This window comes from Lycium barbarum, chromosome 4 (assembly GCF_019175385.1).
Source record: "Lycium barbarum isolate Lr01 chromosome 4, ASM1917538v2, whole genome shotgun sequence".
Lineage (NCBI taxonomy): Eukaryota > Viridiplantae > Streptophyta > Magnoliopsida > Solanales > Solanaceae > Lycium > Lycium barbarum.
In genome coordinates this window covers 60,019,986-60,045,519 of record NC_083340.1, presented here as the reverse complement: position 1 = coordinate 60,045,519, position 25,534 = coordinate 60,019,986, and positions in this window count along the sequence as shown.

Here is a 25,534-nt window from a genome sequence, read left to right as displayed (position 1 = left end):
CCACGTAAGTGTTCAACTCACTTTATTACCGGACTAGGATACACCCGGGATTTCTCCCGAATAGAGTCACTACTATTCTAGTTCTAATAATAGGAGTTTAGTTCTTACGGATTTTTATTTTTTATAAGAAAATATGGAGTATTCTCCTATATTATACATACATATTTAGGTATATGTGAAAGAAAATATCTTTTAGGTCCAAAATTTATTCTTTTGAAGCCCATAAAGTCTAACTGTTACCAGTAGTCCAAAGTCCATCATACCTCTATTTGATCCAAGTGCATTTCTCTTTGTTTTTCAATCCATTTATTTTTGGGCTTCCAGGCCCAAATCAAATTTTTATCATATTTTTGCATTTAAACTCACTGTCCATTTCAGTTTCAATTGTGCCAAATCTTTATCCTTCAAGGCTTCTAAAAAAAGCTTTCTTGAGTTTGCAAGAGGATTCATCATAAAATGGTTTTAATTTCAAAATTTCACTACTTTACCATTTAAAAAAAACGCTAGTCATTACTCCTCTTCCCAAAAATTTCCATTTTTTACATCCTTTGCCACAAACAGTGTTACTTAAAACAATTTGAAGAATTAATCTAAGTTGATTTGCCATGTAAAAATTTGATTGTCTTCCCAATTGTTTTTTTTAGAGAAAAGGTTTAACTACTTACCTAAAGCAGTAAACATTGATTTCCTAGGTTATACACATGAATAGGGTTCCAATATTTTGCAAGAGTTTTTACAAATACGCATACATGAACAGATATGAAAAAAAAGGCAGAAACTTAGGTTGGTGGGCCTACCAAGCCCACCAATAAACTATTTTCACCCATAGTTGGGCCTTCAAAAATTTAGCTTCCCTTTCTATATATTTTTTATGGACTCGATCAAAAATGAGTCATTAGGCCGTCAGCCCAATGGGTTTATGCAAATGGAAGTCACCCAAGCCAAGGTATTTCATGCAAGCAAGATTAAAAAGGGATAAGGATTAGGATTCGTTCAAGTTAAGATGGCAAATAAAATCAGACTCGTGTAATACATATATGTATAAGGTAGGCCATTCATCATTAAATAGGATAAGAAACTGATTAAGTATAAATAGATTGGGGACATCAAAAAAAAAAAAAAAAATAGGCCCAAAATTTGCGAGTAACCCAAGGCCTATGTAGATCAAGACAGCATAGAAACATACCCAAACATCGAAAACAAATAGAAAAAAGCTAATAAGATCATTTCTCTTAAAATAAAAAGTAGGAAGTGCCATACAAATATACAAAACTTCAAGCCAATATACCATGGATATACACACCCATGGAGTTACTAAAATAGCCTAAAAATGAAAGCTTTCACCCTCTTATTCCTGATACCGCACAAGATCCAAGGGGTTTCTACGAACCCCAGGCATGGCAGACACCAGGGAAGGCTTAAGCTTATTCCTTGAGTGCTACTAAGCATCTCAATTTATGTGTTAAACTTATGGTATATAAGAAACAAGTATCAATATTTGTATGCACAGCTTACCATAAAACTAGCTATACTACACATACTATACAACCAGTCGAATGACAAAATTTAAAAATGTAACACTTTCAACAAACAGTCAGGCCCAAATTAAATGACAGCAAGGGAGAAAATTTAACCCAAGTAGTATCACTTATCAGGAATACAAAACAGCTGGGCCAACCATGAATTGCACTTAATTATGAGAGAAGGCCCGACCATTAATGTGAAAGAAACTGGCCCAAAACTCTCCCTCGAACTAGTACACTGTTAATTAATGCTAACAGGTTGGTAGTAGTGATATACATCATACATACTGCGTATAATAACCTCTATACACTTCTAAGGTGCCTAGAGCTTGAGTATGCCTTGTATATCCACGTATATCCCTCATCCATTTGAGAAATACAAACAAACATATAGAGCAGATAGTAAAAGGATGATGGACTTTCAAATATAGAGGTTTTAACCAAACAAAGTCCAACAGAATCAAGGAGGGGCGGGGAGTGCATATTTGGCCCAAGCTTATAAACAAACATGTCTTAGCAGTTATTCGTAAGATATACATAGGATACATAACTTGTATACAAGTTATGTATACTCTGTATACATTTGGCATGATACCACTCATAATGTAGAGAGTAACATAAATTAAGCCTAAAAAGATTGAGATAACTCAAATGTTAAACAGAATGGTATGTCAAGCTTATGGGACTCAACTAATTATTCAATTACATGAATAACCAAATCCCAAAGATGGAAAATATGGACTATACACTTACTCAAATCAGACTGAAAGACAATAACAAAACCACAGGTCCCAAACTAAAATAGTTAAGTAGGCAAGTTTGGATTACCTCAATTAAACATTATACTTTCCCAATCATCTTTGAACCAAACCAGAAAAAGAGTTTATGGGACTGGAGTTTAAATGGTTCATGAAAAACTCAAACCAGGCCAAATTACAGTAACCACAAAGGTCAAACCAACCACTTCGCACATCAAAGATTCTCTCTTTTTTTATGAAGAAAGAAAGAAAAAAAGAGGAAAACAAAAACAAACACCTTCCCATTAGAGGCCTCGATATTTTAGCAGACCCTAAATGAATGCCAACAAGGGGCTCAACACCAGTTTTCAAAAAAAAAAAAACATGCCAAGGCATTAGTGTGTTTTCCAGCCCAGATTCGAAAAGCAAAAAACATAATGTACATATTGGTTTATTGTCACGACCCAACCGGAGGGCCATGACGGGCACCCGGAGCTAACCTACCGAGCACCTCTGAACATACGTCATCATAATCATTTCTAGGTGGACCACAAAGATATCTCATGGGTGTCATACTCTACCAGGGCATATATCCCAAGATAATGGCACATCTCTATATAATCATCAACAACTGTTCTTATTGTCACAAGCTGACCTGGCTGCCAAAATATTATACCACAATATGCACTGATAGTGTCATGGAATATCTAGCTACATACATGTGTCTTCAAGCCTCTATATAGAATACAAGAATTCATGAAGACGGGGCAGGACTCCGCCATGCCTAAGTATATATATACACAAACGTAGTACCAATGAACTGCAGATTCGAAGCAACTGGAGCACTTTTGAAACTCCACTGATGAAGCTCCTAAGGATCTGGTCTGTTTACCTGTCTACCTGCGGGCATGAAGGTAGCATCCACAAGAAAGGACATCAGTACGAATAATGTACTGAGTACATAAGGTATGAATAACAACATAACAAGAATTATGGAACATAACATGAAATAAGGATAGCTTGTACATCTGCCTCTTAAGGCGGATATCATGCATGCTTAGCTTTCTTTTAAAAAAAACATTTTTCATACATATATAACATAATAGTGTTGCGGAACATGCAACCCGATCCATAACTATATTATATCATCATCATATATGTTGCCAAGGAACGAACAACCCGATCCATTTATCCCATATATCCCGCGTCCGGGACGATATCATAATATGCCAACTGATCACGTGTTTATACATATATAACGCCATCACCCTTTTCCCATACCCCATATACATATAATATATGCGTATATAATGTTGTCATCTTTTCTCATATCATATATACATATATAATATAAATAGCATGTATGAGAGCCCAATTAAAAGCTACAACTCTATTGGAGTGACGTACGGTCGGTAACCTCTGATTTATATTATGGAGGAATCATCATCGCTATATCTCACCTTGAAGGAACAATTATCATAAGGTGAGATCAACAACAATAAATAAAATTAAGAAATGCATGAATAAACTCAATAATCTCATAATAACATCAAGACTGTAAACTTTGGAATCTCTAGAAATGGGATCATCATCATCATCATTATCATCATGGAACATACTTATCTTTAGCATCATAAGAAACTCTAAGAATCATGAACTTCTAGCTTTTGGGAATAAGGATATTATGGAAAACATGTCTGGGTTCATAAAAAAAGAATCATGCCTTTAGAAAGAAAGGGACTAGCCTAAACATACCTTTTCAGTCGCTTTAACTTCAAATATTTATCGTTTATCCTTCCAACCTCGTAAATATAAATTCAAAAGAATTCATACTATTATTAGGCTTATCATCACGTGCTTATCTTAAGCCTTCAAATTAAATCCTCTTAGAATCTGCCGAAATTTGGGCAGCATCTCTCCTGTATTATTTACTTCCTCCAAATTCCAAAACAACTCCCAAACATCATTAACAACATCAACCATAACATAATCAAGATACTACATGACAAACGTATACAAATCCGTCCAAAACTTCCTTCGAAAATCAATCCATAAGCCAACAACACCAACATATCTATCTATGATCTTTATGCCATTTTTTCCCTTACTTTAAACCATTAAAATCCTCAAAAGAAATGAATTAATATCAAACACAAGATGATAAACATACCTTATAACTTGAAGAACTTCACCTCACACAATTCACCTTATCCACCATAACTTCAATTAGAAGTGTGAACAAGCTCCTTCCATGAACTAGTTAAGGATTTTATGGCTTGATCTTTGCTTGATTTGATTTGGAATGGTTTGGAGTGTTGGAGAGAGCTCATAGGGTCTAGAAGGTTCGGTTTTGGTGAAAATATGAGCCCCAAAGTCATGGCCCTTCTTTGATTCATCGAGATTCGTTGTTAATATTACAAACCCGAGCTTAATTTGATGTAGGAACTCCTAAATTTGCTATATCTTGGTGTAATAATATTGGATGAATGTTGTGGGAGGTTCTAGAAAAGTGTGGAGATGAGAAATGGTGAAAAATGAGGTGATTTAGATGACTTAAGAGGGTATATATAGTAGTCCAATTCGGTTTGGGCTGATGGGCCGAAATTGGTAGGCTTTTTAAGTAGTTTCTAGAATTTCCGCGTAGGTTCTCAGGCTTCTGGAAGTCCATTTTAAAATGTCCATAACTCCCTAATCCGATGTCGTATTGACGAATGGTTTGTTGCTTTGGAAACTACACTCGACGAACTTCATTTTAGGCTCTTGAAACACCTAAAAACACCCGATATACCAGGAGATATACCTTTCTGAAGTTGACCCAAAATTCTGCTAAATCTTTTTCTAAATTTTTGACAAATTTATTTTCTTCGATTTGCTTGATCCTAAAGTCTTCCAAAACATTCCATACAAGATATTTATCATTAATTATACTTGGTAAGGGCCATGTCCTTTGGTTCCAAGTTTTTCCTTCCCGGTTATGAATTACGAGATCATACTTCATCCTTTACTTCATCGTTACATACTTCCCATGGCTTGTACCTTTCAAAACTTCACAAGACGTCTCTGATACTCCATTAATACAGTGAAATATGTGGTGTGCTCATGCTCTGAAAAGTGCGACGTGTAACATTTATATGGTGCAATCCAATATTCATCAACATTTTTAAAGGATATAGGAACATATGGGACATCGTTGAATATAGGACATCTTTGAATAAAGTTATAAACTCACATTGTTGAACATGACTTAGCTATTACAGACATTACTCTAATTACAACGATCTATGTTTTGAGTAAAAAACATAAGCTAAGTGATCGCATGCAGTTTGTCAAATATGTGAGCCTGTTCTCTTTCTTTTAAAGAAAGGAATCATGAACTAACTGGCCTAAAAGATCATACAAAACATGATCTAGATGCCAGCTAATCCCAAACAGGTAAGATACTGCTATGTTTGACCAACAAAATAAAACTTATAAGTCACATTAGTCATGAGACAAGTAAACACTTAGACTTGATTTACACAAATTATAAGCCCTTAAATCAATTAAGCATCTAGATATGGTGATCAGAAACCACAAATATTCAGTATTAGTTAAGCACATAAATCTTGTTGGCTAGTCATTAGCCTGGATTAGTGATGATCAGGCAATGTATGGACTCTAACATGATTAATCTAATAAATAAACATGATTGGCACTGGACAGCCATAAAACCAAAGCAAAAGAGAAAACTTCCAATCTAAGATTAAATCAAACACCATTTATAACCTATATATTCGAGTAAGAATAGACAGGTTTCACATATAGGCATCAAACTACATAAAAAAACTAAGTGAAACAACACATGAAAGCAGGAGACTAAACTAAACACGGAGAAAACTTAAACAACACACAAAGCAGGAAATTGGACTAAACAACAGAGAAAATTTAAACATACAAAAACAGGAAATTAGGCTAATTACAGAGCAAGACTAAAAAAAATGCCAAAAAATAGAAAAATAAAAAGGGAATTTACCTCTTCTTTGTGCAACCTTGGTTGAGATTCGAACTTGGAGACCTTGTTCACTCCTCAAATGCTCAAACCACAGAACCCACAAAAGACTTTCTAAATTTTTTAAACTAACTCAAACTCTTAAAGTTTTTTTTTAAAGCAAATTTCCTCAGAAAAAAACATAGGTATTTCGAGTGTGAGAATTATGTTATCAAATTTTTTCTCCTCCTTTTTTTTTCAACATAGCTTAGGGTCCTTTATATAGTAAACCCCATAAAACCAAAACCCTAATCACTGATGTGGGATAATTCCCCAAAGGTGGGATTTCCTCCTCACATCTTATGTCGTAGGGTGGGGATTAAATAAAAAATAGACATCAATGGTCGGAGTTCAACCAACAAAACCCAATCCAAAAGGTTCTTCATGAACCAATCGCATCGCGGTATTCAAAACCGCAAACAAACAAGAACAATTAAAGAGAAAGTAGTGTTGACCGTTAATTTGTAGAAAAGTAAAGAGAAAATAAGAAAACACAGAGGTTTATACCGTGTTTGGAGGTGGTGTTAGGTGAGAAGGAGTGAAACAATTAATGTTTGCTTGATCTAGTTGTACCAAACTCTAAAAAAGCCTTACATGTTTGAAACTTTGCCAAAACTGGCCATCGTGACGAGGAGAGAGGAAGGGGAAGGGGTGGCCTCGCTAGGGTTTGCCTCCCTTCTCTCCCGCCTTTCACACAAATGAGACCTTAGGATCTGTTTGTGTTATGTTGTTGTTGTTTGTATGCTGATTTGGGCATAGTCTGGCCCTTGTTGGGCTAGACTCGGTCCATTTATGAAAAGAAAGAGCTGGCCTAATTTTCAACACACACACACACACACACACACACAAATATATATATATATATATATATATATATATATATATATATATATATATATATGCAAATGCATAGGTGAAATTTAAAGGGATTGATTTACTAAGAATTTTAATAAAAACTAAATAATCAATTAATTAAAAAACACGACTGATTTTCACAAAATATTGGTTTTACAAGTATGGCCTTAATTGAATTAGAACATGAATTTTGTTATTTCAATTTTGGCCCTATTTGACTAAATAATTGATTATTTCAATTGTAGCCATAATTAAACATATAATGAGAAATTTACAAATATAACGATAATTAATTATCTAAATTAATTATAATTAAATTGAGAATTTTCCATATAAATTGATTATGTAGAAAAATAAAATTTGGGGGTAAAAATGGTTATTTATTTCAATTAATCTATTTTCTTGAATTAAAATAGGGTAAATATTTTCTGATTAATTTATGATAATTTGAACAATTCAATACACATCTATTTTACACTATTTCCTGGTTGAAATTAGTAAAATGCATCTTTAATTGCTGTAAAGTAATTTCCAAATGGTTTATTATGGAAATTATTTTACCAAACAATAAGGGTAAAATATTATCTGCATAGGTCAGAAAATCATTCTGATTTAAAAAATATATATATAATTTTACCCCATTTAATATTCACGTACTTTGAGCAATGAAAATAAATTATGGGAGGTCAAAATTAGGTGTCAACAAAGGTTCTATCTTGTGTGAAGGAACACTCTTCTTTATTGGAGCAGATTAGGGCTCAATAATTTGAAGATGCAAAGTTTTGTAAGATTTGGGACAAGGTGCTCAAGGGAAAGGCCGAAGAGGAAATTCTTGATGATAGGGTGTTTTGAGGATCAAGGGTCACATATGTGTTTCCCAAGTAGGGAGTTTAATTAGATTTACCATGGAAGAGGCTTATAGTTTAAGGTACTCTATTCATTGGGGAGCTACAAAGATGTATCGAGATATCAAATATCATTATTGGTGGTGTAGTGTGAAGAGGGACACTTGGGGTTTGTGTCTCGGTGTTTTAATTGTTAACAAGTGAAATACGAGCACCAAATGTCTGGTGGAATTACTTAGAGGATACCTATACATAGGTGGAAATGAGAGTAGATTGATATAGACTTTGTGGTAGGTTTACCATGGACTTTGGGGAGATTTGATGCTATTTGAATCATTATGGATCATTTGACTTAGTTAGCTGACATTGTACCGGTTCAAACTACTTATAATTCAGAGACGTTGGCTAGAATTTACATCTGAGATAAAGTTCATTTCTTTGGGGTGCCCATTTCTTTCATTTCGGATCGAGTCACTCAGTTTGCGTCTTATTTTTTGCGATTTATGCAGAAAGAGTTGGGTACTCGGGCGGAGCTTAGTACAATATTTCACCCTCAGACTGAAGGTCAGTGTGAGCGGAATATTCAAGTCCGTGAGGATATGTTACAGGCCTATGTGATTGATTTTGGTGGTCATTAGGATCGTTCCTGCCTTTGTTGGAGTTTGCTTACAACAAAAGTTGCTTTTCGAGCATTAGGATGGTACTATTTGAGGTGTTGTATGGTAGGAGATGTTGATCTCCGGTTGGTTGGTTTAATGCATTTGAGGTTAGGCCTTGGGGTACATACTTGTTGCAGGATTCTTTGGATAATTTTAAGTTGATTCAAGAGATACTTCTCACAGGTCAGAGTAGGCAAAGTGTTATGCGGATCAGAAGGTTAGTGATTTGGAGTTCATGGTTGGTGAGCGAATATTGTTAAAGGTTTCACCTTTGAAAGGAGTTATGAGGGTTGGGTAGAAGGGCTAGTTCAGCCCTAGGTACATTGGTCTTTTTGAGATTGTTCGGTGTATTGGTGAGGTACCCTATGAGTTGGCTTTGCCTCCTAGTTTGTCATGTGTTCACCCTGTGTTTCATATTTTGCTGCTCAAAAAGTACTATTTGGATAGTCCTCATATGATTCAATGTGATTTGGTGTTTGCTTGATCAGAACTTGACATTTGAAGAAGAGCGGATTGCTATTCTAGATAGGTAGATTCAGATGTTAAGGTCAAAGGCGATTGCTTCTGTAAAGGTTCAATGGTAGCATCATCCAATCGAGGAGGCTACATAGGAGATCGAGTCTGACAAGTGGAGTATCCTTTCGCCCTTCTTACGCCCTGGAGGTACAGGTACTGGTGCCGCGGGAGCTGGCGGTGGAGCCGCCCCTGTGCTGCAGCTGTGGCTGCTCCAAATCCCTCTGATATTGGTGGCGTAGCAGAACTGGCCGTCGAAGGCACAACATCTGGCTCAATCTGGGCACGAGCCCTAGTAGTCACCTGAGCTCGGCTGGTCTCACCTGCGGCTGTAGACTTGCCCTTCTGGGCGGTTGTGGCCTTCTTCGGAGGCATCGCTGAAAATATAACAATTCGTCAGGGAAGAACCATCCTGATAACACAGCTCTATCGCACGATCTAGGACCAGAAGGAAAGATAACACCCTAAATGCCCTGTAGCCTCCTGTTTATAGATGTGGTGCACAACACACCGATAAACAAGACTCTACTAGACACGGTCTGTAGACAATCCGAAGACGAACCGCTCTGATACCACTTCTGTCACGACCCATCCCCGTAGGCCGTGACTAGTGCCCGGACTGGGCACTCCTACGCGCTCATTTACCAGATACAGCATACAGACGACTCGTACATAAATGAATATCAGACGGGGCTCCACACTGGTGCCTACAACCATATATACTGCATAGAATCCGACAAGGCTATCATACTGTACATAACGTACCGAAGCATACATACACGCGGCCGACAAGGCCGCCACGGCGGATGGGCCGCCCAAACACAATTTACACAACGCGTCCAAACAAAACTGTACATTACCCACGTCTATGTCTACAGACCTCTAATACGGAACAACAGAATCAGATGATGGGATAGGGCCCCGCCGTACCCTGAATAAACATAAACATATACATCGAAAGAGTATGTACCCAAAACGTCGGCTCCGGAACAAAGGCAGCACTCCGAACCGCAAAAGGGAAATCCTACGCCGGTGGGTCACCAAAACGTGAATCTGTACCTGCGGGCATGAAACGCAGCCCCCGAAGAAAGCGGGTCAGTACGAAAGATGTACTGAGCATGCAAAGCATGAAGTACAGAAAATGAAGATATAACCGAAGTAAAATGTACAGAAGGTGAGCACAATAGCCAAAATACCAAATTGTTGCATCTGGCGTACAAATCATACATAAAAGGTTCTGGAAGACAAATACGGCAATCAAAATTCCAAAATACTTTGCTTTCCTTTCAAAAACATTTCCGTCTCATACACACAGAAAATCAAACACACCATTACCGCGACCAATAGTCCAGCAGTCACTATCACACATACCGCGACCAAGTGTCCAGCGGTTAGCATCCCAAACCCGACATATCGCGGTCAGGGGTCCAGCGGTCAATGTCGCAGATACCGCGGTCAGGGGTCCAGCGGTCAACATCACATAGTGCGGCATACCGCGGTCAGGGGTCCAGCGGTCAATGTCGCACACACCGCGGTCAGGGGTCCAGCGGTCAATACCACACAGTGCGCACAATAATACAAGTGCCAACTTTATTACTTTCCAAACATAAGTCACACATGCCAGAATCATGCATCACACAAGAATCGTATATCAGGAAAAATACAGAAGGTAAGTAGCTTATCCAGAATATCAGAATACTTACTTTTATATCATACAAGAATAGCTCAAGTTAGACAAGCGAAGGAAGTTTCGGAACTTGTGGGCCCACCTCGGGTCAAGTCGAGGTGGCGGATATAAATTACAAACATTGGACTCTATGGAGTCATCCAAGAAAGTTTCAAAGCAATCCGAATACGCTTGTGGAAGTTATGGATGTTTAGACACTTTTCCCACAAAACATAAGAATTATAGTTCAATTACATTGAACGAATAGTATTCAAAATCAAACTCGGGTTTCGATGGACAGAATTGTTCCCGAGGCTCAAGTCTTGACCTAATATACATAGGACATGCCAAAAGAAGGAAAGGGTGAGCTTTACATACCTTTCGCCCTTCTTACGCTTTCCCAAACTCAAATCCCGTTTGCTCCAAAATCTACACTTGGTCACAATTACCAAATATGAATTTCAAGCTTTTAAGAATCCAAACTTAAGTACATATTTGTCTACCGAAAGTTCGGCAGCATTTCCCCTATAAACTCGACATCCCCGAGAGTTAACTCGGCCATAATATATCAATAATAACAACCTAACAATACCAACAATATCAACAATCATCACAAAACTCATTATGACATAAATAGTATTCTTTTCTACATAGTTCAACAACTTCCATTCCAACTTCACAATTTTAAACTAATATCAACATTTCCATGTTCATTAATTTACTTAAGACCATATAAATACGATTCGGGACCATTCACATATAATTCGAGAGCGCCCCATATTATTCCACAAAATATGCCATAATTCCATCGAAACCATAATTCACCTAAAACTTCCAATCTTCCACATAATCATTCACAACACATTTTCATCTTCCAATTTCATAAAAAATCGTCATAATTTGCATCTTTCAACTTCATTCTCATAGTTACATTGACTATAATAAAATCACACACTTTCCGACAACAACTTAGTAACAATTTTCTCATGCCAACTAAAACCATTAGCCTTCCATTTTCATCACAAGGCTACAACAACATGATTAACATACTAAATAATTTAATTTATGATCCTCTTCCACTTAATGTTCACAGCCAACACTCATACATCCACAACATACAAAATTTTCATACTTTTCATTCATTCCTACATACTATAACATATATAACCTTCCATAACATGATAAGAACATGAAATTCTTACCTTTTTCCCAAGATTTCCACTTGCCACTAAAGTTGTTCCCTTGCCAAAATAATTATACCATGTTGGAGAGGGTTTTGAGCTTAATGGAAATACAAGAAAATTAGGATTTTTGGATCAAAGATTGAGGGGAAAAAAAATTTCTCTTCTCTTCTTTTTCTCCTCTTGGCCGAAGGCCTTTTTATTTCTCCTCTCTATCTTCTTTTGTTTTACTTTGTCTTGAACCTTCTATGGATAATCATCTATATATTTATCCTCTTAATTAATTTTTCACATGGAATAATTCCATGGACTTGGGCCTTTGGCCATAGGGCCGGCCACCCCCTCCAATTGGGCCTTAATTTTCATTACTTATTTTGAGCCCAATGACATATAGATCGCATTTTGTAATTCCCGAAACTAATTTTCAAAATTCCAATTTTTCCCTTGGCCTTCCTCCGTATTCCTGCACCAATATCGTTCATGAGCAACACACACATATTGGCTACAACCAAAATATGGCCTCATTTCTTTCAAGCCAAAATTATTTCGAATTCTCCGAATTCGCAAAAATGCGGGATATAACACTATCCCCAGCTTTTCTTCGACTCAGGTGCTTTTTCTCTCTTTACTTTTGAGGCGGAACTTGTGTTTAAGTCGGTGATGTAACGACCCGTTAGGTTGTTGTGTGATTTTTACTTAATTTTCCCAACATTACCTTTCACCTAGCTTCTTTATGGTATATTTGACTTGTGGGCATGAGTGGTACGATTCTCGAGATATTTGGTTGAGTTTTAGGTAAGAAAAAGGACTTTTTGGAAATCCTTAAGGGATGGGTTGACCAAAGTCAACATCAAGGGTAAATGAGTCATTTTGGAAGTTTTGTGGATTCCATTAGGTTTGGAATGCCGTTTATCACTTAGTTGAGTAGTTGGTTCGATTCCTGAGGGACTCGGAGGTAATTTGGGGCTTTGGTTGGAAATGTGGCTTTTGTAGTGTTTGGAGTTGTCAGTGGTCAATATCGGGTAAAGATGATCCTGTGTGATTGATTTGAGTGTGTAATGACATTTGTTGCATGTTTTAGGACTAGTTTGCATGTTTGGTTTGTGTCTGTGAGGTCTCAGATGAGTTTCGGGTGTTGGATCGATGTTTGGAACAATGTTTTGGTTGCTGGTTTCTGGTATCTCGCTTCTGCGAGCTTTAGGCCGCAGTTGCTCAAGGTGGGAAGCCAGGGCAAGAATGGCTTAGGATGGCTGAGTCCACTTTTTCGAAGGAAGGCCCACAGGAGTGGGCCCGCTCCTGTGCTTGTTAGTCCGCACTTGCGGACCTGGTCCACTTAAGTAAACCTCGTTGGTGTGAGGAATTGAGTGCAAAAACGAGCCCGCATATGCACGGGATCACTGGCCAGATTTATATCTTTTTCCCTATTTCGAGGTTAAACGTTTTCGCCTCATATTTGGAGCTTGAGACCTCATCTTAGGGAGATTTTTAAGGGATTTTGCAGGATTCTTCGCGTGAGTAAGCTTTTAATCCCCTATTTCTCGTTCTATATTTGATTATTATAGAATTTCATCTTGGAAATCATGATTTGGGATTTGAAATTGGGATTAGGAACCCTAAGTTGAATATAAGAAATTCTTCGATTGATCAACGATTTGAAGTCGGATCTAGTTCATTTTTGGTACTTAGATTCCATAGACCATGGGTAGACTAATTTTTGGTTGAACTTCCAATTTTTCCCTTTCGGGACGGACTACATTCTACATACATACTATAGGCAGCTACTGAGAAACTGTAATAGTCTATATGACGTAGTAAATAAGTAACTTTATTAGCATGAACTAAAAGATACTCTGTCTGTATAACTGAACATAAAATCGGTACATGAGTAAACCAGACCACAGATGTCTGTGAGGCCTCTAAGAACATCTGACTGACATAATATAGTCGGGACAGGGCCTCAACCTACCTATAATATCTATACAAATAAGTACAAGGCTGACTTAACTCCAAGAAGAAGTGGAGCTTACACGATCTCACTGCACATTTGTACCATCTAGAATGCATGCTTGCTAGTCAGTATACCCTAACCTAAAATATGACAATAAACAAATACAGCGCTCCTGTCCAAGGGACGTCAGTACAGAAAGATTGTAGCGAGTACGTTAGGTAGACATGAAACATAACAATAAGACATTATAGATGTACTGACCCGATTGATCGTTATAGTGCTAATGACCCTTTTACCCCTGTTGACCCTTTCCCGAGGTCTTCGGGCGGGTTTTGGTGTGACTTTAGGAGGTTTGAGCCTTAAAGTAGAATTCGTTTGACCTAAAGTTGACATTTGGGTAAATAGACCTTTATTGAAATTTCGTCAATTCTGAGAGGTCCGGATAGTAATTTATGACTTGGTAGTGTATTCGTTTCGGTTCCCGATGCACTTGGGATTGTTTTGGAACTTAAGTCGAAAACTTGGCTTTAGGCCATTGGGGGTTGAGTTGGTCAAATAGACATCTGTTGGGAAATCTGAGGCCACGGGTGAGTTCGAAACTCATTTTAATGTGTGTAGTCATATTTATTTTGTATATGTGGGGCCTCGGGTGATAGTCGGATTTCAGGTTGAGATTGGTCAAAATTAGAACTTTCTAATATCTGGTATATGCGTTGCAGCGGCTATAAAACTCCATAGCGGTCCCGCTATAGCGCTGGATAGACGGCCATAGCGGTCCTGTTGTTTGGTGACGAGCCGCCATAGCGATCATGCCAACCGCCGTGGCGAGCTCGCAGTTGCGGTGTCCTTGCAGCTACAGTGGCTTGTGGGTTTTAGGGATGGCCGTCGTAGCAGGCCTTGTGGCGCCATAGCGTGTGCGCTATGGCAGTTCCTCTGACCGCCGTAGCCAATGTCGGGGAGAATTTTATTCTTTTCTTTAGTAAAAACCCTATCACTTCTTCTCATCCCTTTTCTAAGCACTCTTTGGGAGAATAGAGCAATTTGTGGATTGAATCTTCTTTGAGGTAAGATCTATGACCTTAGCCTTCATCATTTACCTCTCTAGATCCCTGTTTCATGCTTAGAATCAGTAGAATTTAAATAGAGAATATGAGTCTTGTGTTGAAATTCTTGAAATGGGTTTAGGCTTCTAAAATGGAAATTGGTGGTAAAATTGACTAGTATAACCATCTAATTTGTTGAATTCCTTGTTTTTAAGCTTATTTCTTCCATTATTAGTGGTTAATTTGAGGATGGAAGAATTAGGGTTCATACCCAAATTTTGGGATCGGGTTGCGCGCCGCAACACTTACTTGGATCGGGTTGCACGTACCGCAACACTGACTGGGATCGGGTTGCACGTTCCGCAAGACCGACTATTAGATCGGACTATGCGTTCCGCAGCAGGTACATGGACTTAGTGGTCCCCCATGGGTCATGACTGTCGAGGCGACGAGATATTCCGCCCGAAGCATGTGTGTATCATTACATTTGCATTGCATTCATCTCATATTTACTTATGGAATTTTATTGGGCTTCTGGTTGATCTTTGATGATACGTGTACTAGATAGTGGCTCTTGAGTTAGTTTTTCGGACTTATAGTGGAATTGGAGGTGATTTACTTGACTGGTGATTTGGTACATGATTCAATAGTTGGACTGTGTTGAGTTTTATCTGATTGTGAGCATGCCTACCTTTTCAGTCTCTTTCTTTTATATATGATTTTCTAACTATTGTCCGCCTATGATGCCAAATCAGTACGTGTTGTTGTACTAATTCTACCTTGTTGTATTCTTTTTGAGTGCAGAGTTTATGACTGGATCGACTTCTGTGCTTCGTGGCTGAGTCTCGAGGCTGTTTGACGAGCATTCTAGTGTGAGCACTTAGATGGATTCGCTGCCCAGATGTCTCTTCTTAGTTACTTGTCTTATTTTTGATATTCCATATTTAGACTTATATTCATATTCAGACTTGTAGTATTTGTAGTAGTGGATCTTGCATGGCTTTACAATAGATTTGTTACACCTCGAAAAATTTCATGTTTTTGTACAGTGAATGGACGAACGAAAGGCACGAAATATACGATGTTTCTATAAGTAATAAAAAAAATTTAATGATCCTAATTGAGATTTCAAAGACATTCGATGTAAGAGAAGAAAGTTCATCAAGAAAGGCGAGGTATACGGTATGTATCGGGAAATATTTACAAAGTACCAAGTAATGATGAATTAATGATATCTTGGAGAGGATTTATAACGTCCCTTAGATTGTTAATGAAGTGTTAAACAAGTGTTAAGAAGGTTCCATAAGGATTGGACACCAAACGAGTCGACGAGAACAAGTTTCAGGAAACTGTGGATTATACGGTCCACTATACCGACCATATAAAAGATACTGGCCGTATGTTAGGCTGTATAAATTATACTGGCCATATGTTAGGCCATATAATCGGCCTAGAATTGCAACCTTCACTGGACCAATCATACGGTCACACATACGGTCCATATAAATTATACGGACCGTATGTTAATCCGTGAAACCGAATCGGGACAGATTTAAGTTAATAAAAAAGGGACCCAAGTTCATTTAGTTTCATTTCATTTTTCACTCCCAGTCTCTCAAAAACTCTCTAGAACACTCTTCACATTTCCCCCACAAGAATTCAAGTGAAACTAAGGTTCAACTTCATCAAACCAAGAGAATCAAATGCAAGAAACTCATTAGGGTTCATCCAAGACAAGAAATCTCATTGGAAGTGGAACTACAGTTTTGTTCAAGTGAAGTGTTTCCACCCAAAGTTCATTCCTACGCTATCAAAGGTAAGTTTTATGATCATTCCATGTTGTTTAAAGGATTGAGAGGTTGAAAGACTTGGATTATGAAAGGAAGTAGAAGATGGGTCATATATATGAAGATAATGACATTTTTAAGTAGTAGCTTAGAATGAATCATGATTCATGATATGTTGTTGTCACGACCCAACCCCGTAAGCCGTGACTGGTGCCCGACATGGACACCCGTATACATACTCTTTAGCTATATGTTCATTTCACATCAAACTCAATATGGATCTTATAACGACCAAACCATGGTCTCAGAACTGTCACATAAATATTCATATAAATGCAAGCCGACAAGGCTGCCATCATATAATAATATCATATGCAAGCCGACAAGGCCGCCATCATATACGAACATCATACCACAGCACATCGTATAGACACAGCTGAACAGAACCCATACACAACCCACACATATGTCCACAGACCTCTAAGAGTATCAACAGTAACGTAACATATGACGGGACAGGGCCCCGTCGTACCCTTAGTCAACATATGCATATAAATATATATATATATATATATATATATATATATATATATATATATATATATATCCGAGAAGGATTTGTACCAAATCTGGACTCCGGAACAACGGAGCTCTCCAAAATAGCAGAAGGGGAATCCTAAGCTGTCGGATCACCAAAGCGAGTATCTGCACCTGCGGGCATGAAACGCAGCCCCCCGAAGAAAGGCGGTCAGTACGGAATATGTACCGAGCATGTAAAGCATGAAACACAGTAAACGGGATCACAATTGAAATAAGAAGTACAAAAAATGAGTACAATAACCAGAATACCAAGTATTTGCTTTCGAAACATAAATCATGTATGGCAATATCATATATCATATCCGGCCCCATTATGGGACTCGGTGAACATGGCCGTCACCCCGTCTCTGGCGCCATGACACAGCATAACTCCATAACACAGCATAACTCCGTAACACAACATAACTTCATAACACAGCATAACACCATAACACAGCATAACTCCAGAATATATATATATATATATATATATATATATATATATATATATATATATATATATATATATATATATATATATATATATATATATATATATATATATATATTGTACCAGGCCCTTTAATAAGGGACTCGGCGAACAATACAGTGGAAGTGTGCACGATAACATACCCTGCTGGGACTCGGTGAAAGATATATTAATATATGCACGAGCAGAGTAGTGAGAAACTATATGAAATTCAAAACATTTTTAAGGAGTCAATAGAATAGTCAACACGAACCATCGTTCGCAATTTCAAATAATAGTCATATCATATACCTTTCGGATGTCCCTGTGGATTATATCAAAATGGAACTTGAATCATATGTACATATCAATATATATATCAAAACATAAGTTATGGGAATCAAGATCAATAGTCATCCTAATGGCTCTAGGAGTAGGAATTCCTTTGGAATCGTATATATATATATCGTATATTCATTTCACAACGATCATGCAAAAAAGAAAGAAGGGTTAGCTTCACATACCTTTACCGCTTATTCGTCACACAATATGTATACGCTGCCCAATAATACTTCAACCTATGTTAAGATGCCAACAACTACGTTTAAGTTACGGGGAGATTGAAAACGTATTCTAACGTTAGTAACTCCTTTCTAGATGTTTAGGCGACGTTTGCTCTTGTATCCAAACCAAGTATATACAACCAGCCCAACATCAATATTTATATGTTCAATATCATTCCGGACAGCCCACACAATATTCCAAACAGCCCACATTCACAACATGCAATAACGATTCACATACGGCTACTACATTCTCAAGTTACTTCTAATAGTTCGTAGCCTTAACATTTGCATGTAACAACTTATAACGGCCCATCCAACATACCACACAATGAATAATCTTAATTATCATTAATCTTCCAAGTTCAATAACAACAACGTGTCAAAACAGCCCGTACCTTACAACACTAGATAATAGTGTACATGCGATCATGACACATCCAATTTATTCTTGTTAGTCTATAGTCATATTATTTCGTCGAAGCGATTCTATAACAGTCCAACCACTATGAAAACATGATGTATAATCTTAACTATAATTAGTTTTTCCAACTTAATGAAAACAACAAGTCCAAAACAGTCCCTACCAACAACACATCCAAAACAGTCCAACAATATGTCCAAAACAGTCCCTAAACAATGCTCGGAATTCTTGCTAACGTTTACGAACATACTAAGCAAACCACATATGATTCTTACACATTATTTCATGTCTTATTTTCATATAATTTCAGTAGGTTATGACCAGCTATCCACACGACAAGTACAACATCAATTCATATGCAACTAAGCTACATCGTCATTTCTATAATCCTTAGAACATTCACAAACGACTTTAGTTTCAACTCCAACCATTAAACACCTTCATTTCCATCATAAAATTCATGATAATAACAATCAAAATATCAAGTAAAAACAGTTCACTAACTTCCTCACAAAACAGTCCACACACGGTTTCAACATGCTTCAACATCACTCACATAAAATCATAGATTCAATTATTTTCATACTAACACAACTTCACCTTTAACCTTCCAATTCTTTTCATTCTTTTTACCATGAGATCTATGATAGTAACAACCATAATTACTGAAGAAAATCAGTCCATCAATGCCACCAAAACAGTCCCCATGGCCACAACAACATTCCAACACCAACGTTCATGATTTTATGCATGCAATTCATGTTTATCAAGTTGCAACCATACTTCAACATCAACACATATAACCTCATGGCTACTATCATGTTCCAACATCAACACACATTATTGCATGTATACAACTTATAGCTACACATCTACATCACCCTTAATACATGAAAAAGGAAGTTAGATCTTACCTTGACAATCCGACTTCTCAACTTGGCTAGAGTTTGTGAATTGAGATGAAAATGGTTCTTGTTGCTCCAAAGACTATCTTCACGTTCTAGGGACATTCTAAAGGGTTGAAACACCTTGGAAAATAATTTTTGGATCAAGACTCAAAGAGCTCAAAAATCAGCCAAGGTGGCCGACAGTCTCTCTCTCTAGGTTTAGGTTTTCTTTCTTTGTGTTGTGTAGTTGAAATGAATCGTGATGGATGATTTATTGGTCACATGCTCCACTCATGGCATGAGTCACTCCATTAACTTTACACTTAAAATTCCATTTGTTTTTCTACAACTTTCGGCCAAGTGTGGCTGAGCCTCACCTTCTTGTTTCTCCTTTCTTCTTTCTTTTCAATTGTTTACAAGACAACTGTATGTGTGGTGAATGATTCATACACCAATCTTTGTCCATTGTAATCATGCCAAGATGAATGATCAATGTTTAATGTGAAATGATCCCTCCACCATGTTATGTCTTCATAAAATAATGTATACTTTCATAAAGTAGTGGATGCTTAAATATTCAATTGCATGCTTCAACTTTTTCTCCTCCAATTTTCAGCCCTTGGCCGAATATACACTTGGTTATGAAGTGTATTTTAGTTGTCCACAATATATTGAAAATGTAGTGGATGAATCAACATTTAATTGCATATTTGTATGTCTTCCATTAGCCTTATTTTAGATGACTTTGAGTCATCCTTTTACCTTGGCACGTTGGTGTTCCTTCTTAGTTCATTGTTGTCACAAATATTTACTTAACACCACAATTAAGAAATTCCTAATCTCCAATAACATTTTTATACTATGTAAAACTTATAACCGATTAGTTCTAGTTTAGAAATTAAAAATCCGAGGTTTCTATCTCACGTCGATTCCTTCGCGAATAACTCGACGTATAAAATACAGGGTCTAACATTCTCCCCCCCCCCCCTTTAGAACATTCGTCCTCGAATGTTGAATTGGTCCCGTGACATTCTATAAGAATTTTGGGAAAGGCTTCCCTTATCGTCATAACATATAGTCTTATCGGACAATCAATATAATGAAGTGAGGAGTTGCAGTTACCTATAGGCGTAGAGAACAAGTAAGGATACTTGTCTTTCATCTCCTCCTCGGCTTCCCAAGTCATCTCTTCCCTGTTGTTGTTTCACCATAATACTTTGACGGAAGCCACGTCCTTAGTTCGTAACTTCCTAATCTGTCGATGAAGTATGGCTATAGGCTGCTCCTCATAGGAAAATTCCTGTCACTTGGACATCATCTACGGGGAATACTCTGGAAGGATCACCTATACATTTGCGAAGCATTGACACGTGAAAGACTGGATGCACTGCTTCCAAATCAGCCGGTAGGTCTAACTCGTAGGCAACCTGGCCTACTCTACGGACAATCTGATAAGGTCCAATATATCTCGGGCTTAGCTTCCCTTTCCTGCCAAATCTCACAACACCTTTCATGGGTGACACTTTCAGGAATACCCAGTCACCAACCTCAAATTCTAAGTGTCGACGCCGATTATCTGCATATGATTTCTGCCGACTCTGGGCTGCCAGTAATATTTCCTGGATAAGCTTCACTTTATCAACAGCCTGCTGAATCATATCTGGGCCTATCAACTTGGTCTCGCCAACATCAAACCACCCAATAGGTGATCTGCACTTCCTCCCATACAAGGCCTCATACGGTGCCATCTGGATACTCGAATGGTAGCTGTTATTATAGGCGAACTCAATAAGTGGCAAATGATCATCCCAGCTATCCCGAAAATCCATAACACAGGCCCGTAACATGTCTTGTAGTGTCTGAATAGTACGCTCGGCCTGTCCGTTAGTCTGAGGGTGAAACGCTGTGCTGAGACTCACTTGTGTCCCCAATCCCTCCTGGAAGCATCTCCAGACGTTAGCTGTGAACTGGGATCCTCTATCAGAAATAATAGTTGTGGGAACCCCGTGAAGTCTCACTATCTCCTTAAGGTACAACCTGGCTTAATCCTCAGCTGAATATGTATCCTGACTGGAAGGAAATGGGCTGACTTTGTCAACCTATCAACGATGACCCAAACAGAGTCATATTTTCGCAGAGTGCGAGGTAAACCTATGACGAAGTCCATATTAATCACCTCCCACTTCCAGGTCGGAATCTCCATCTCCTGTAATAATCCTCCAGGCTTCTGGTGCTCGACCTTAACCTGCTAGCAATTCAGACACTGAGCAACAAACTCTGCTATATCCTTCTTCATGCCATCCCACCAATACAAGCATCTGAGGTCATGATACATCTTCGTTGACCCTGGATGAATAGAATAACGGGCACACTGTGCCTCTCCCATCACCTGTTGTCGTAGCCCTGCAACCTCAGGTACACATAATCTACCTTGGTATCGTAGCACTCCGTCAGGTGCAACCTTAAATGGGGTCTCTTCCTTTTGAAGAGCTGCATCCCTATGACGTACAAGAATAGGGTCCTCGTACTGGTGTCTCTTTATCTCTTCTATGATAGAAGACTCAGCAACTCCCCGAATAGAAATCCTGCCATTTTCAGAATCAACCAAACGGACTCCCAAATTAGCTAACTGGTGAATCTCACGGACTATCTCCTTCCGCACTAGTTGTACGTCTGCCAAACTGCCCATAGATCGACGGCTAAGTGCATCTGCTACCACATTTGCTTTCCCTGGGTGGTATAGAATGTCAACATCATAGTCCTTCAGCAACTCTAGCCACCGCCTCTGCCGCAGATTCAGCTCCTTCTGCTTAAAGATGTATTGGAGACTCTTATGATCTGTATAAAGGTCAACATGCACACCATATAAATAATGTCTCCATATTTTTAGAGCATGAATCACCGCTGCTAACTCCAGATCATGGGTGGGATAATTTCTTTCGTTCTTTCTGAGCTGTCGGGAGGCATAGGCTATAACTTTGCCATGCTGCATCAACACACAACCTATTCCAACACCGGAAGCATCACAATAAATGACATAGCCATCCGGTCCCTCAGGAAGAGTTAGAACTGGGGCCGTAGTCAACTTATCTTTCAGCAACTGAAACTCCGCTCACAAGCGTCGGTCCACTGGAAGTTAGCTGCCTTCTGGGTTAGCCTCGTTAAAGGCGTTGATATTGAGGCAAACTTCTCTACGAACCTTCTGTAATACCCTGCTAGCCCTAGAAAGCTGCGTACTTCAGTAGGTGTCGTAGGTCTAGGCCAAGTCTTCACCGCCTCAATCTTCTGCGTATCTACCTGAACGCCGTCAGCTCCAATAATATGCCCCAAGAATGCTGCTGAAGTCAACCAGAATTCACATTTAGAGAACTTAGCATACAATTTCTGGTGCTGAAGCACCCCAAGTACCGTTCTCAAATGATCTGCATGCTCCTCTTTTGATCGTGAATAGACCAGAATATCATCAACGAATACAATTACGAACAGTTCAAGAAATGGCTTGAACACTCTGTTCATCAGATCCATAAATACCGCTGGAGCATTGGTCAATCCAAAGGACATCACTCTAAATTCGTAATACCCGTATCGGGTCCTGAATGCAGTCTTTGAAATGCCTGCCTCCTTTACCCGCACCTGGTGATAACCTGACCGCAAGTCAATCATCGAGAAGCACTTAGCACCCTGCAACTGGTCGAATAAACCATCGATCCTGGGGAGGGGATACCTGTTCTTTATTGTTACTTTATTCAGCTGCCTATAATCAATACACATCCGCAGCGACCCATCCTTCTTCCTTACAAATAATACCGGTGCTCCCCAAGGTGATGTACTGGGCCTTATGAAGCCCTTTTCTAATAAATCTTTCAGTTGCTCCTTCAGTTCTTTCAGTTCTTGTCCGTTAAGGATTCCACTATTTCCGAGGTGAAGTCATATACACGCAGTACTCCTTTTATGCCTTATGCTCTTTTACCCTTGTTGCTTACCCAACACTGACTTCTGACTTACTCAGAATCACACCAAGTTCGTCTTAATAATGGTTTATCTTATCACCTTGTCGTCGTACTACACCTTTAAGTTCGTATCTATATATTTCCCTTTTATTTTATGCTCGTACTCAATTAACTACATCTATCTTGGGTGTTTCCTTTTGTATTCCCTTACCATTTCTCCAGTCCATGTCCATCTTTTATTCTGTGCGCGAGGAATCTCATGCTACCTCTATATTCTCTGCATAATCTCTTTCTCTTTTTCAAAACGTATTTTGTTCATCCCTATGTGTTCTTATCATCCTAGTCATTTTCTAGCACTCATTCTACCTCGTTGCTCTCCTTTCTATAGTTTGGTCTTTCACAGTTCCGTCACTTATATTACTCGTATTCTCGGCTACAGATGTCATAACTTATTATTGCACTGTTATCTCACTTTCTTCTTATTTCCTTCTTTTAATTAACTCCTTCTTTCCTTGTGCTCACTTTCACTTTCGTTATCACATAATCTCTACTCTGAACTTTCCCTATAAGACTTTATAAGTCTTTCTTATTCGTTTTATAGCTCGCCTTTATACTTTAGTCACATAGATCACGTCATATCTTTTAGTTACTTCCTCGCTAGGGTTTACTCATTTTCATAACAATCTCGCATAATAACCTATTCGTAACCAATCCTATAGTGTAACACTTCTTAACCTTTTACCCTTTCTGGTCAACCTTACCCTTAATACCTCACAAGCTGTCTTATCAATATATTCGTATTCGTCACAATTCTTCCTCCTCCGTACTCTTGTATCAATCATACTATTACTCCTTTTAACTATAGAATCATCGTAATTTATCCCTACTGATCAATTCAGTTGATATCTCAACATAACACTCTTTTAAAATTCTCCAGCCTTTTCTAAATTATCTTAACATTTCCTTTTTACCATATTTATCTTGACCTCATAATTACTATTACCATCTATTCAGTAATTACCTTATTTCTCGAGGTCAGCCGTACTCGCAGCTTAGTCAAATACTGTCATTACTACTGACAGAACCTTTCAGGACGTATTACAAACCTACATCTCATTCTCTTTTTATTTCTAGGAAAGTTTTGGCAGAGTTTCCTCTGTATTTCTTATTATCTCAAACCTGCACGCAGGAAATACCAACAATGCCTCACAAGGCCAACATATATATATATATATATATATATATATATATATATATATCATATCGTATCATAGCCACACAGGGCTCCCAATATCAACAACAATATGAAAATGATGAACATACCTCGTATGCCCAACTCAAACTGCACCTGTTATACTTTCCTATTTACTTTCTCTTTAAATTTTCAATTTTACATTTCAATCGTTCTTCCATACCTTACTCGACATATATATTTCGTTCCTTTGCTTACCTACGTACTTTGTAACTTCTAATATCATCAGTCACTTTCTTCTGTCGATGCCGTTCATCAGCTGAAATCATGGGTTAGTATAAGGAATTTCATTTCCTATGGATTGGGCTCTATCGCACGATCTCAGATATGAAAGAAAGGTAACAAACCAAATGTTCCTGTAGCTTCCTGTTTATAGATGTGGTGCACAACACACCGATAAACAAGACTCTACTAGACACGGTCTGTAGAAACTCCGAGGATAAACCGCTCTGATACCACTTTTGTCACGACCCAACCCCGTAAGCCGTGACTGGTGCCCGACATGGACACCCGTATACATACTCTTTAGCTATATGTTCATTTCACATCAAACTCAATATGGATCTTATAACGACCAAACCATGGTCTCAGAACTGTCACATAAATATTCATATAAATGCAAGCCG